At 39.8% G+C, this 12,934-nt stretch overlaps 1 protein-coding gene across 15 annotated transcripts in view; it reads right to left on the bottom strand.

Annotated features, from left to right (window-relative positions):
- TTLL5 (tubulin tyrosine ligase like 5) overlaps positions 1-12,934 on the bottom strand; it is a 305,509-nt gene that overhangs the window by 20,279 nt on the left and 272,296 nt on the right. Inside the window, exon 33 of one of the 15 annotated variants that reach the window (XM_089907984.1) lies at positions 1-12,934. This exon is cut by the window's left edge and continues 19,551 nt beyond it; it is cut by the window's right edge and continues 20,028 nt beyond it. The exons of the other annotated variants lie outside the window; for them this stretch is intronic. The gene's annotated coding sequence lies outside the window, so the exon portion shown is untranslated. 15 annotated transcript variants of the gene reach the window in all.

Genomic DNA, 12,934 nt, shown 5'->3' with positions numbered 1-12,934 from the left:
AAGTTGAACCTGCTTTACCATTAGTATGGCCTACAGATTATATCAGTCAGAGTGCTCATGTATTTGATGAAGTTGAACCTACTTTACCATGTAAAAACTGCCAATGCGCCCATCTCTTAATTTTTTATTTTTACTTTATTGAAAAAAAAAACTAGTGTGGTAGGCAGCCTTTAAGATGGTCTGTGATTCCTGCCTCCTGATACTCATGCCCTTATGTAATCTCCCCACCCTGAGTATAGACCAGACTTACTGACTCTTTTCTTACAAAGAGAATACAGCAAAAGTTATGGGATGTCACTTCCAAGGTTAAATTGTACAAAGACTGTGGCTTCTGCCTTGGGTGCTCTCTCATTCTCTCACGTATTGCTTGTTCAGGGGAGGCCAGCTGCCACGTTGTGAGTCAGCTGTATTAGTTTGCCCAGGCTGCATAAGAAAATACCACAGAATGGTTGGCTTAAACAACAGAAATTTATTTTCTCACAGTTCAGGAGGCTGGAAGTCCAAGATCAAAGTGTAGGCAGGTTTGGTTTCTTCTGAGGCCCCTCCCCTTGGCTTGCAGATGCCCATCTTCTTCTTGTGTCCTCACAGGGTCTTTCCTCTGAGTGAATCCCTGACGCCTCTCTGCGTGTCCAAATTTCCTCTTCTTCTAAGGACACCAGTCAGACTGGATTAGGGCTCACCCTAACAGCCTCCTTTTAACGTAATCACCCCTTTAAAGGTCCTATCTCCAAATATAGTCACATTCTGAAGTACTGGGGGGTTAAAATTTCACATATGAACATGTGGTAGGGGGCATATCTCAGTTGATACAGAGGCCATTTGGAGAGGACTGAGTGGAAAGAGGCCTGCCAATAACCATATGAGTGAGCTTGGAAGCAGATCCCCCAGTTGGGCCTTCAGATGAGATCACAGCTCCCAGCTGACAGCCTGATACAACCTCATGAGAGACCTTAAGCCAGAGGTCCCCAGCTAAGCTAGAATGCCTGACTCATAGAAATTGTGAGATAATAAATGTTTGTTGTTTGAAGCCATAATTTTTGAGTAAAATTTGTTATGCAGCAATAGATAACGAATATAACCAATAACCTCATGTACCAACAAAGAAAAACCTGTCTTAGCTGGAATGCTTGGGCAAAGGATATTGAGGCTACTTGAACTTCTTTGTTAATTGGGGTTAAGGCCCGATTTTTCTTTGCTTCATACCTTGCTGCAAATGAATCAGTGTACTTTTCTGCCCCAAATTATGTCTTTGATGACTGAAGATTGAAACTGTTCTAGGTGTTGCTTGATAGAAAAACCACCACCACCACCACCACCAACAACAACATTTTCACATGCAATATCTCATCTAGTTTTCACAGCAACTCCGTGAAGAAGACACAGCAGCTACAGTATTTTAATTCAGGTGCCAAGCAAAGCACCTGACACATAGTAGGCATTAAAAAAATACTTCTAAATGAATGTGTTTTCATTTTACAGATGACTATACTGAGCCTGCAGAAGTCAACTAACTTGTTCAAGACTGCACAGTTCCTAAGTGGCAAGTATGGTAATAGAATCCAAGTCCAGGATTTTTTCCTATTGTACCATGTCACCTGATATGTTTGCTATTTGCATCTTTCTTCCTTGAAGTTATGGGTAAAAACAATTTTTAAAAAATAATAAAAATTACAGTTAACTGATACTTTACTTTACATTTTTTCCCCCTTTAGGGGCTGTGATAGGTGAATGAAAAGTAATTATAAGCAAATAGCTACATTCTGAAAATGATCAATTCATAAGGTATGGGCACATACACCCTAGTAGTTTGCTACTGAGTCAATTCTGGAAGATTTGTATTTACATCTCCTTATCTTTTTAAAGTCAGCAAGTAGTGGATTTAACATCTTAAGCTTATTAAAGATAGGTACTCTATTATATGCCTCTTCTTTTCCCCACATGGGTTTCTGGGTGAATCAAAGAACACAGCCCTTGAACACCAGGAAGAAGCTGATTACAAAAATGGCATGAAGTTTCATGAAGTTTCTTCTCTTCCTCTCAGAAGTCCAAGGAAGAGAAAGCAGCATAGACATAGTTATTAAAATAGCCCAACTTTACAGGATGTGAACACTGCACAGTTAATCTAACATTGTCCAGAGACTTATTTAGTGAATGTTAAATCTTATAACAGCAATAGAAACTGATCTTTTATCCCACATTCACTTACTGAATACCTATTAAATGCCCAGCACTATGAAAAGCACTGGTGATATAGAGGGGAATGACATAATTCCTAATCCTTCTGGGAGTTTATAACCTGGTGGTAGAGGTCAACAAGTGAAATATAATAATGTATTTTAGAAAATTCTGTTACAGAGGAAGGCAAAGGGTATTACAGGAGTTAATGGTAAGAGGGGGAAGTGGGTACTGTGGTTGGTGAAGGACTTTGGAAGAGACGACAAGATCTGGAAATGGAAGCATGGCCGGAGTTAGCCAAGGGGAGGTGGGACTTCTACAAAGAGGAAACATCTTGTGCAACGGCACGGAAGTGTGAGGTAGTGTAGCAAGTAGTTTAGAATGACTGGAATTTAAAGGTACGTGTTGGGGGAGTAGTGGAAAATGTGGGTAGAGAAGGGAGTAGGCCATGAAGGGCTCTGGTTACCCACTGAAGAATTTGCACTTTAAAGAAAGCTTTTGAAAACTTTTTAGTGGGGAAGTATCATAATTATAACTGTTTCTAAAAGACCACTACTAGCAGTGTGGAGGATAAAATCAGAATGAGGCCGAGGGCAAAAAGATCTGTATGGAAAACACTATAGTAATTCAAACAAAAAGTGGTATGTGTCTGAATTAAGTCAGAGGAAATGAGTGAGATTAGACATAAGATCTGAGAAGTGTTTAAAGGGAAAAATATAATAATTGATAACCAATGGGATATGTGGGGTGAGGGGAGTAGCTAGAATGATTCTTAGGTTTCTGGCTTTACTTTATTGAAGGTGAACAGGGAGGGACCATAAGGGGAGTGTGTCTGAGAGGATGACGAGCACAGTTTTGGACGTGCTGGGTTTGACGTGACTGTGAGAGATTCAGGAGAGATGTCTAGAGGTGGCTCCAGGGAGAAGTTTGGGCAGAGAAGGGCTGCTACGTACCTGTTTTATGTATATGTTATTTCCAGAATTGTGCAGTGCACAACCAATCTGTGAAGCCATACACGACAGCCCTGGCTGGAGGTACAGGTTTGGAACTGTCAAATATGGAGGTCAGTTGAAACTACTGGAAAGAACTAGGGCCCCCACCCAGGTGGGGGATGGTAACTTCAGGCTGAGCACAAGATTCCTGGAGCACCGCCCTCCTACCTCACTACCAACCAATCAGAAGAAAGTCACACACCCTGCAGTTCTCACCCCAAATTTTGCCTATAAAAACTTTTCCCCAAAAACTGTTAGGGGTTTTGAGCATGAGCCACCCATTCTCCTTGCTTGGCCCTGCAATAAACCTTTCTCAAAGGCAGGATTCTAGAGAAGGAAAATTCACAAGTAAGCAGAGGATGAAGAGCTTTAAAAGAGTGACTAAGAAGGATTTTTCAGAGAGGTGAGAAAGAGGAAAGGTAACTTTACCAAAAACTCAATATTATTAAAGGTTAACACTTTAAAGATGTGGATTTTTCTCCAAACTGAGTGATTAAGTAAACCATCCTTATTCACTCCTTACAAGGTTTATTATTAGCCATACTTTTTAATGATGTTAGTATTGTCCAGCTATGGTTGATCTTAGTCAGAACTTAATTTCAGCCTCAGGTGAATAATTTTATACCAGGTGAAGTCACTACTTTTTCATGTTACTAAAACTACTGCCTTTGCTGGATCCTATTTTCTCATTTTTTCCCCCCATATGACCCTTGATCCAGTTGTTCCTTGAATTGTGTGTTTTATTTACATTGCTGCCTTAATACACCTAATCTACCAAACATCATAGCTTAGCCCAGCCTACCTTAAACATGCTCAGAACACTTACACTAGCCTGCAGTTGGGCAAAATCAACGAATACAAAGCCTGTTTTATAATAAAGTGTTGAATATCTCATGTAATTTGTTGACTACTTTACTGACAGTGAAAAACAGACTGGTTGTCTGGGTAGAGAATGGTTGGAAGTGTATTGCTTGTTGACCCCTATGGTCATGTGGCTGACTGGGGGCTGTGTTCTCTGCCCAGCATCATGAGCGAGGATTGTAATGCAAATCACTAGGCCAGGAAAGGAGCACGATTCAAAATTCAGAGTATGGTTTCTACTGAATGCATATTGCTTTCACACCATCATAAAGGCAAAAAACTATAAGCTGAACCATTGTAAGCTGGGGACCATCTGCATATACTAACATTTGTCAAAATATGAATTTGTCTTTTGCTTCACTCTGAAATTCTGTTTTTCCTTGTATATATGTTTATTCTCTGAATTAAGGTTGGGGATCTCGTGTTTCACTTAGTTTGTTATTCCTTATGTGCACCTAATAGTGTGTGGAACATAATTATTCATAGAAAATTCCTACCATACACTCAAAGGCCACATGAGAATGCTAAACATCTCAAAGATGGAAACAGAAAACAGAAGTTCCAGAAAACTTTTAAAAAACTCTAGTTACAAGCCTGTGTTTGTTTGAATAATTGCTTTGGTTGGCCCTTAAGTTCAGGTTTTAAAACTAGAAGTCACCTTGCCACATATGAAGTTATTTTTCATTTTCCCATGAATAAGATTTGAAAGTTGAAAAGTTACTTTAAACTGAGGTTGATAAACATAACATGTAACAGATTACAGATTTGTATCATTTTCAAGTTGAACTTCATTTCTCAAAGTGCCAAAGATGTTAATTTCACAGATGAGGGCTTTGAGCCTGAAGAGGTTTGGTGACTTGCCCGAGATCACACAAATAGTAGCCAATGGGAGATGAGAGCCAGTTCCTTTGATTTTTAAATTGGGTCCTCTTTCCATTATACCACACTGCTGGGTTTAGGTTTTACCCTAAACCCTTCATGGAGAGCAGAGAACAAAATTGATATCACTGACACACAGAAATTCTGACTTCCAAGGCTCCTCCTAGAGCAATGACAGGATGATTTCTCGGGGAGTCTGTCAGCTGCTCTGTGGCCATGAAATAAACTGTGGGGGCAGGGAGCATGCCCCGGGAGGAGGAGCTCCCTGGGATGCTTCAGGATGCTTGAAAGAAAAGTGGATTTATGCCGAGGATAATTCCTGGAACAGATGTGAAACCAAATACTTCATATCACAATCCTGCCCCCACCCTTTCTGAAAGGGAAATGAAATAGCAGGATTAACCTGCTCTTCATCAGATCATGCTTTGTTTCTTTCAAAAAAGTCCCATGACCAGGGCAGATTCCATTTCCTGCTACTCCCCTCCTATAGCAATGAGGGGAGAGTCCAGTAGGGGAGAAGCTTTTCTTATGCTCTGCAGGCACCAGGAGCATGAGCGTGGTGGTTAGAGAGGCAGGCAGGACAGTTACAGCAGGCTAAGGGCCAACATGAGCTTTTACCCCCCAAACCCAGCTGGATTTCTCCATCCACATGCCACCAGGAAGCATTCTTTTGTAAATGTAATGAGCTTTTTAGGATACTGATAAATTCATCAATTTGGGGGGAGAGAGAAATTAGAATTAGTTTAAGTCTAGGGCTCTGTGAAAAAAGTACACATAGACTGAAAAGTGGCTCACTTTTTTTTTTTTCCTTTTGGCCATAAAACTCAAGGTTTGTGAAAGAGATAGACAAATTTTAAAATAAACTATAACGCCTTGACCAGGGAATGATACAGCAAAGCAGAAATACAGCGTATAACACACACAAACACACACACACACACACACACACACACACACACACGTATAAAATCATCACTAAGCTAGTTGTCCCATGCTTTAAAGCGATTTGATAACTCAAGTGCCAGAGCATAAACCCTTCTGTAAGAACCAAAAGAGACTGGCGGCTTCTCACTGTTTGCCCTTAGCCCTGAAATGCTGCTCCCTCTAGTGACCCTGGCAGCGAGGCCGGGATCTCAGGGGAGTCAGCAGCAGCTACCTTGAAAGTGTTATTAGCCCACAGGAGATCTCTGGTGCCCCATGGTAATGAACATCAAGAGCATCCCCACAAGCCAGGGACTGGGTCACTTGAGGTGTCTCTAAGAATCACCTTTCAAAGCCAAAACCACTTGTTCAGTCATATCACAAGTGGGCAACAGGACAGTGTGAAGGGAGGGGTGCCTGCGGACGGCAGAATTAAAGGGATTAACAATGGGAGAGAAGCAATTGGTGGCACAGCTAGCTCCATTCTCAGCTGCTCTGTCTTGGATTTGGAGCATGAGGTGAAGCTTAAGGCTCTGAAACTATAGTCAAGGTCCTCCTTGCTCTGTGCTGACTAAGGCATCAGAAATACCCGACACCTTTCCAAACGGGGGAAAATGCAAGTGAGGCCAGGCACAGAGACAGCTGCTGTCCCCCAGGCGTACCACCTTACTTGGAAGCCTAAAGAAGTAGAGGCAAAGCTGAGGCGAGGCATCTTTCTACCTAGCACCTGACAGCACACCTAGCACAAAAAAGGCAGTCAATTATTTGTTGAATTAATGAATAGGAATAAGTAACTATTTACTGTATTTATAAGTATTTATTAAAGAATTTGGCTACCTAAGAAGTAAATACAATTTGACTGCTTACACACTGAAGGCTTTTTGTTCTGTTTTTTTTTTTTCTAACTTTTCAGATATCAACTATCAACTTTTTAAGGTTTGAGATATATTTCACACACTAATAAAATTCACCCATTTAAAGTGTATATGTCAGTGGTCTTTAGTGTAACCATCACCACAATCTACTTCTAGAACATTTTCTTTACTCCAAAAAGAAACCCTATGACTACTGGCAGTCACTCCTCCTTCCTCCTCCCCCCAGCTCTAGTCCGGGGGACCCACTGATCTCCTTCCTGTCTCTATGGACTTGTCTATTCTGGACATTGCACATAAACAGAATCTACAATATATAGTCCTTTACTCACTTAGCATGACATTTTCAAGGTTCATCCATGTTGTCAGCATGTACCAGTACTTCCTTCATTTTTATGGCTGAATAATATTCTATTGTATGTACACATCACATTCTGCTTACCATTCTTTTTTTCTTTTTAAATATATTTATTTATTTATTTTTGGCTGTGTTGGGTCTTTGTTGCTGTGCGCTGGCTTTCTCTAGTTGCGGCGAGCAGAGGCTACTCTTCGTTGAGGTGTGCGGGCTTCTCATTGCGGTGGCTTCTCTTGTTGAGGAGCACAAGCACTAGGCACACGGGCTCAGTAGTTGTGGCCTGCGGGCTCTCGAGCGCAGGCTCAGTAGTTGTGGCGCATGGGCTTAGCTGCTCCGCAGCATGTGGGATCTTCCCAGACCAGGGCTCAAACCCGTGTCCCTGCATTGGCAGGCGGATTCTTAACCACTGTGCCACCAGGGAAGCCCCTGCTTATCCATTCATGATCTGATAGACATTTAGGTTGTTTCTACATTTTGGCTACTGAGTAATGCTGCTATGAACATTCACGTACAGCTTTTCTATAGACATGTTCTTGTTTCTCCTGGATTTATACTTAGGAGAACTGCTGGGTCATTTGGTAACTTTGTTTACCTGTTTGAGAAATTGCCAAATTTCTCAAAATTCTCTGCATCCTCACCAACACTTGTTATTACCTGTCTTTTGATTGGGTGTGAAGTGGTATCTTTTCACGGTTTTGATTTGCATTTCTCTAATGACTAATGATGCATCTTTTCATGCGCTTATTGGCCATTTGTAAGTCTTCTTTGGAGAAATATCTATTCAAATTCATTGTTCATTTAAAAAACTGGGTTATCTGTCTTTCTATTGTTGAGCTGTAAGAGATCCATACATATTCTGAATATAGGACCCCTGCCAGATACATGATTTGCAAATATTTTCTGCCATTCTGTGGGCTCTTTTCACTTTCTTGATGGTGACTTTTGAAGCACATATTTTTTTTTTCCACTTTGTATAGGCCTTCATTCAATTCTTTTTTTAAAAACTGAAGTATAGTTGATTTATAATATTATATTTGTTTCAGGTGTATAGCACAGTGATTCAGTATTTTTATATATTATACTCTATTAAAAGTTATTACAAAATAATGGCTATAATTCCCTGTGCTGAACAATATATATATTTATAAATAAATATATATATATACAAATATATTTATATATGTGAATAAATACACACACCACAACTTCTTTATCCTTTCATCTGTTGATGAAACCTTTGGTTGTTTCCATATCTTGACTATTGTAAATAGTGCTGCTATGAATGCTGGGCTGCCTGTATCTTTTCACATTAGTGTTTTTGTTTTTTATGGATATATACCCAGGAGTGGAATTGCTGGATCATACAGTATTTCTATTTTTAGATTTCTGAGGAGCCTCCATTCTGTTTTCCACAGTGGGTGCACCAATTTACATTCCCAAGAACAGTATACAAGGGTTCCCTTTTCTCCACATCCTTGCCAACATTCGTTACTTTTTTTTTTTTTTTTTTTTTTTGTGGTACGCAGGCCTCTCACTGTTGTGGCCTCTCCCGTTGCGGAGCACAGGCTCTGGATGCGCAGGCTCAGCAGCATGGCTCACGGGCCCAGCCGCTCCGCGGCATGTGGGATCTTCCTGGACCGGGGCACGAACTCGTGTCCCCTGCATCGGCAGGTGGACTCTCAACCACTGCGCCACCAGGGAAGCCCCGTTACTTTTTGATGATAGCCATTTTGACAGGTGTGAGGTGACATCTCTTTGTTATTTTGATTTGTATTTCTCTAATAATTAGCGGTGTTTAGCATCTTTTCATGTGCCTGTTGACCATCTATATGTATTCTTTGGAAAAATATCTATTTAGGTCTTCTGCCCATTTTTCCACTGGGTTTTTTTTTTTTTTTTTCATGTTGAGTTGTATGAACTGATTATATATTTTGGATATTAACCCCTTGTTGGTCATAAGATTTGCAAATATTTTCTCCTATTCAGTAGGTTGTCTTTCTGTTTGGTCAATGATTTCTTTTGCTGTGCAAAAAGTTTTTACGTTTAATTAGGTCCCACTTGTTTATTTTTGCATTTATTTCTTTAACCTTAGGGACAGATCCGAAAAATATTACTATGATTTACGTCAAAGAGTACTCTGCCTATGTTCTCTTCTAGGAGTTTTACGGTTTCTAGTCTTACATTTAGGTCTTTAATTTTGAGTTTATTTTTGTATATGGTGTGAGGAAATGTAATCTCATTGTTTTACATGTAGCTGTCCAGTGTTCCCAGCGCCACTTATTGAACAGACTGTGTTTTCTCCACTGTATATTCTTGCCTCCATTGTTGTAGATTAATTGACCATGGTGTGTGGGTTTATTTCTGGGCTCTCTATGCTGTTCCATCGATCTGTGTGTCTGTTTTTGTGCCAGTACCATGTTGTTTTGATTATTGTAGCTTTATAGTATAGTCTGAAGTCCGGGAGCATGATACCTCCAACTTTGTTCTTTTTTCTCAAGATTGCTTCAGCAATTCAGGGTCTTTTATGGTTCAATATAAATTTTAGGATTATTTAATTCATTAGTTCTGTGAAAAATGTCATGGGTATTTTGATAGTGATTGCATTAAATCTGTAGGTTGCTTTGGGTAGTATGGCCATTTTAACAATATTAATTCTTCCAAGCCAAGAGCACTGGATATCTTTCCATCTCTTTGTATCATCTTCAATTTCCTTCAACAGTGTTTTATAGTGTTCAGAGTATAGGTCTTTCACATCCTTGGTTAAGTTTATTCCGATTCTTTTTGATGCAATTTTATTTTATTTTATTTATTTTTTTAAATTGCTCTGAACATGAACAATTTCCTCATTTACTTATTTATTTATGGCTACGTTGGGTCTTCGTTGCTGCCTGTGGGCTTTCTCTAGTTGTGGTGGGTGGGGGCTACTCTTTGTTGTGGTGTGCAGCCTTCTCATTGCGGTGGTTTCTCTTGTTGCAGAGCATGGGCTCTAGGTGTGTGGGCTTCAGTAGTTGTGGCACATGTGCTCAGTAGTTGTGGCTCACAGGTTCTAGAGCACAGGCTCAGTGGTTGTGGTGCACGGGCTTAGTTGCTCTGTGGCACGTGGGATCTTCCCGGACCAGGGATTGAACCTGTGTCCCGTGCAAATGGCAGGAGGATTCTTAACCACTGTGCCACAAGTGAAGGCCCATTCCCTTCTAAATTTGGATGCCTTTTATTTTTCTTGTCTGACTGCTGTGGCCAGGACTTTTTTTTTTTTCCTATTAGTCATCCATTTTATACACATTAGGGTACACAAGTCAATCACAATCGCCTGATTCATCACACCACCACCCCAACTCCCCGCCACTTTCCCCGCTTGGTGTCCATATGTTTGTTCTCTACATCTGTGTCTCTATTTCTGCTCTGCAAACTGGTTCACCTATACCATTTTCTAGGTTCCACATATATGTGTTAATATACGATATTTGTTTCTCTCTTTCTGACTTACTTCACTCTGTATGATAGTCTCTAGATGCATCCACGTCTCTACAAATGACCCAAATTTGTTCCTTTTTATGGCTGAGTAATATTCCATTGTATATATGTACCACATCTTCTTTATCCATTCATCTGTCGATGGGCATTTAGGTTGCTTCCATGACCTGGCTATTGTAAATAGTGCTTCAATGAACATTGGGGTGCAAGTGTCTTTCTGAATTATGGTTTTCTCTGGGTATATGCCCAGTAGTGGGATTGCTCGGTCATATGGTAATTCTATTTTTAGTTTTTTAAGGAACCTCCATACTGTTCTCCATAGTGGCTGTATCAATTTACATTCCCACCAACAGTGCAAGAGGGTTCCCTTTTCTCCACACCCTCTCCAGCATTTGTTGTTTGTAGATTTTCTGATGATGCCCATTCTAACTGGTGTGAGGTGATACCTCATTGTAGTTTTGATTTGCATTTCTCTAATAATTAGTGATGTTGAGCATCTTTTCATCTGCCCCTTGGCCATCTGTATGTCTTCTTTGGTGAAATGTCTATTTAGGTCTTCTGCCCATTTTTGGATTGGGTTGTTTGTTTTTATAATATTGAGCTGCACAAGCTGTTTATATATTTTGGAGATTAATCCTTTGTCCGATGATTCATTTGCAAACAGTCTCTCCCATTCTGAGGGTTGTCTTTTCGTCTTGCTTATGGTTTCCTTTGCTGTGAAAAAGCTTTTAAGTTTCATTAGGTCCCATTTGTTTATTTTTGTTTTTATTTCCATTACTCTAGGAGGTGGATCAAAAAAGATCTTGCTGTGATTTATGTCAAAGAGTGTTCTTCCTGTGTTTTCCTCTAGGAGGTGTATAGTGCCCGGTCTTACATCTAGGTCTCTAATCCATTTTGAGTTTATTTTTGTGTATGGTGTTAGGGAGTGTTCTAATTTCATTCTTTTACATGTAGCTGTCCAGTTTTCCCAGCACCACTTATTGAAGAGACTGTCTTTTCTCCATTGTATATCCTTGCCTCCTTTGTCATAGATTAGTTGACCATAAGTGCATGGGTTTATCTCTGGGATTTGTATCCTGTTCCATTGATCTATATTTCTGTTTTTGTGCCAGTAGCATATTGTCTTGATTACTGTAGCTCTGTCATATAGTCTGAAGTCAGGGAGTCTGATTCCTCCAGCTCCGTTTTTTCCCCTCAAGACTGCTTTGGCTATTCGGGGTCTTTTGTGTCTCCATACAAATTTTAAGATTTTTTGTTCTAGTTCTGTAAAAAATGCCATTGGTAATTTGAAAGGGATTGCATTGAATCTGTAGATTGCTTTGGGTAGTAGAGTCATTTTCACAATATTGATTCTTCCAATCCAAGAACATGGTATATCTTGGCATCTGTTATCATCTTTAATTTCTTTCACCAGGGTTTTATAGTTTTCTGCATACAGGTCTTTTGTCTCCCTAGGTAGATTTATTCCTAGGTATTTTATTCTCTTTCTTGCAATGGTAAATGCGAGTGTTTCCTTAACTTCTCTTTCAGTGTGTATAGGAATGCAAGAGATTTCTGGGCATTAATTTTGTATCATGCAACTTTACCAAATTCATTGGTTAGCTCTAGTAGTTTTCTGGTGGCATCTTTAGGATTCTCTATGTATAGCATCATGTCATCTGCAAACAGTGACAGATTTACTTCTTCTTTTCCAATTTGTATTCCTTTTATTTCTTTTTCTTCCCTGATTGCTGTGGCTAGGACTTCCAAAACTATGTTGAATAATAGTGGTGAGAGTGGACATCCTTGTCTTGTTCCTGATCTTAGAGGAAATGCTTTCAGTTTTTCACCATTGAGAATGATGTTTGCTGTGGGTTTGTCGTATATGGCCCTTATTATGTTGAGGTAGGTTCCTTCTATGCCCACTTTCTGGAGAGTTTTGATCATAAATGGGTGTTGAATTTTGTCAAAAGCTTTTCTGCATCTACTGAGATGATCATATGGTTTTTATTCTTCAGTTTGTTAATATGGTGTATCACATTGATTGATTTGCGTTTATTGAAGAATCCTTGCATCCCTGGGATAAATCTCACTTGATCATGGTGTATGAGCCTTTTAATGTGTTGTTGGATTCTGTTTGCAAGTATGTTGTTGAGGATTTTTGCATCTATACTCATCAGTGATATTGGTCTGCAATTTTCTTTTTTTGTAGTATCTCTGTCTGGTTTTGGTATCAGGGTGATGGTGGCCTCATAGAATGAGTTGGGGAGTTTTCCTTCGTCTGCAATTTTCTGGAAGAGTTTGAGAAGGACAGGTGTTAGCCCTTCTCTAAATGTTTGATAGAATTCACCTGTGAAGCCATCTGGTCCTGGACTTCTGTTTGTTGGAAGATTTTTAATCACAGTTTCAATTTCATTACTTGTGAT

This window comes from Delphinapterus leucas, chromosome 2 (genome assembly GCF_059928025.1).
Source record: "Delphinapterus leucas isolate spDelLeu-1000000601 "Yukka" chromosome 2, BTC_Dleu_Yukka2, whole genome shotgun sequence".
NCBI lineage: Eukaryota > Metazoa > Chordata > Mammalia > Artiodactyla > Monodontidae > Delphinapterus > Delphinapterus leucas.
Note: the sequence above shows the minus strand (reverse complement) of the source record. Positions and strands in the feature narration are given on the sequence as shown.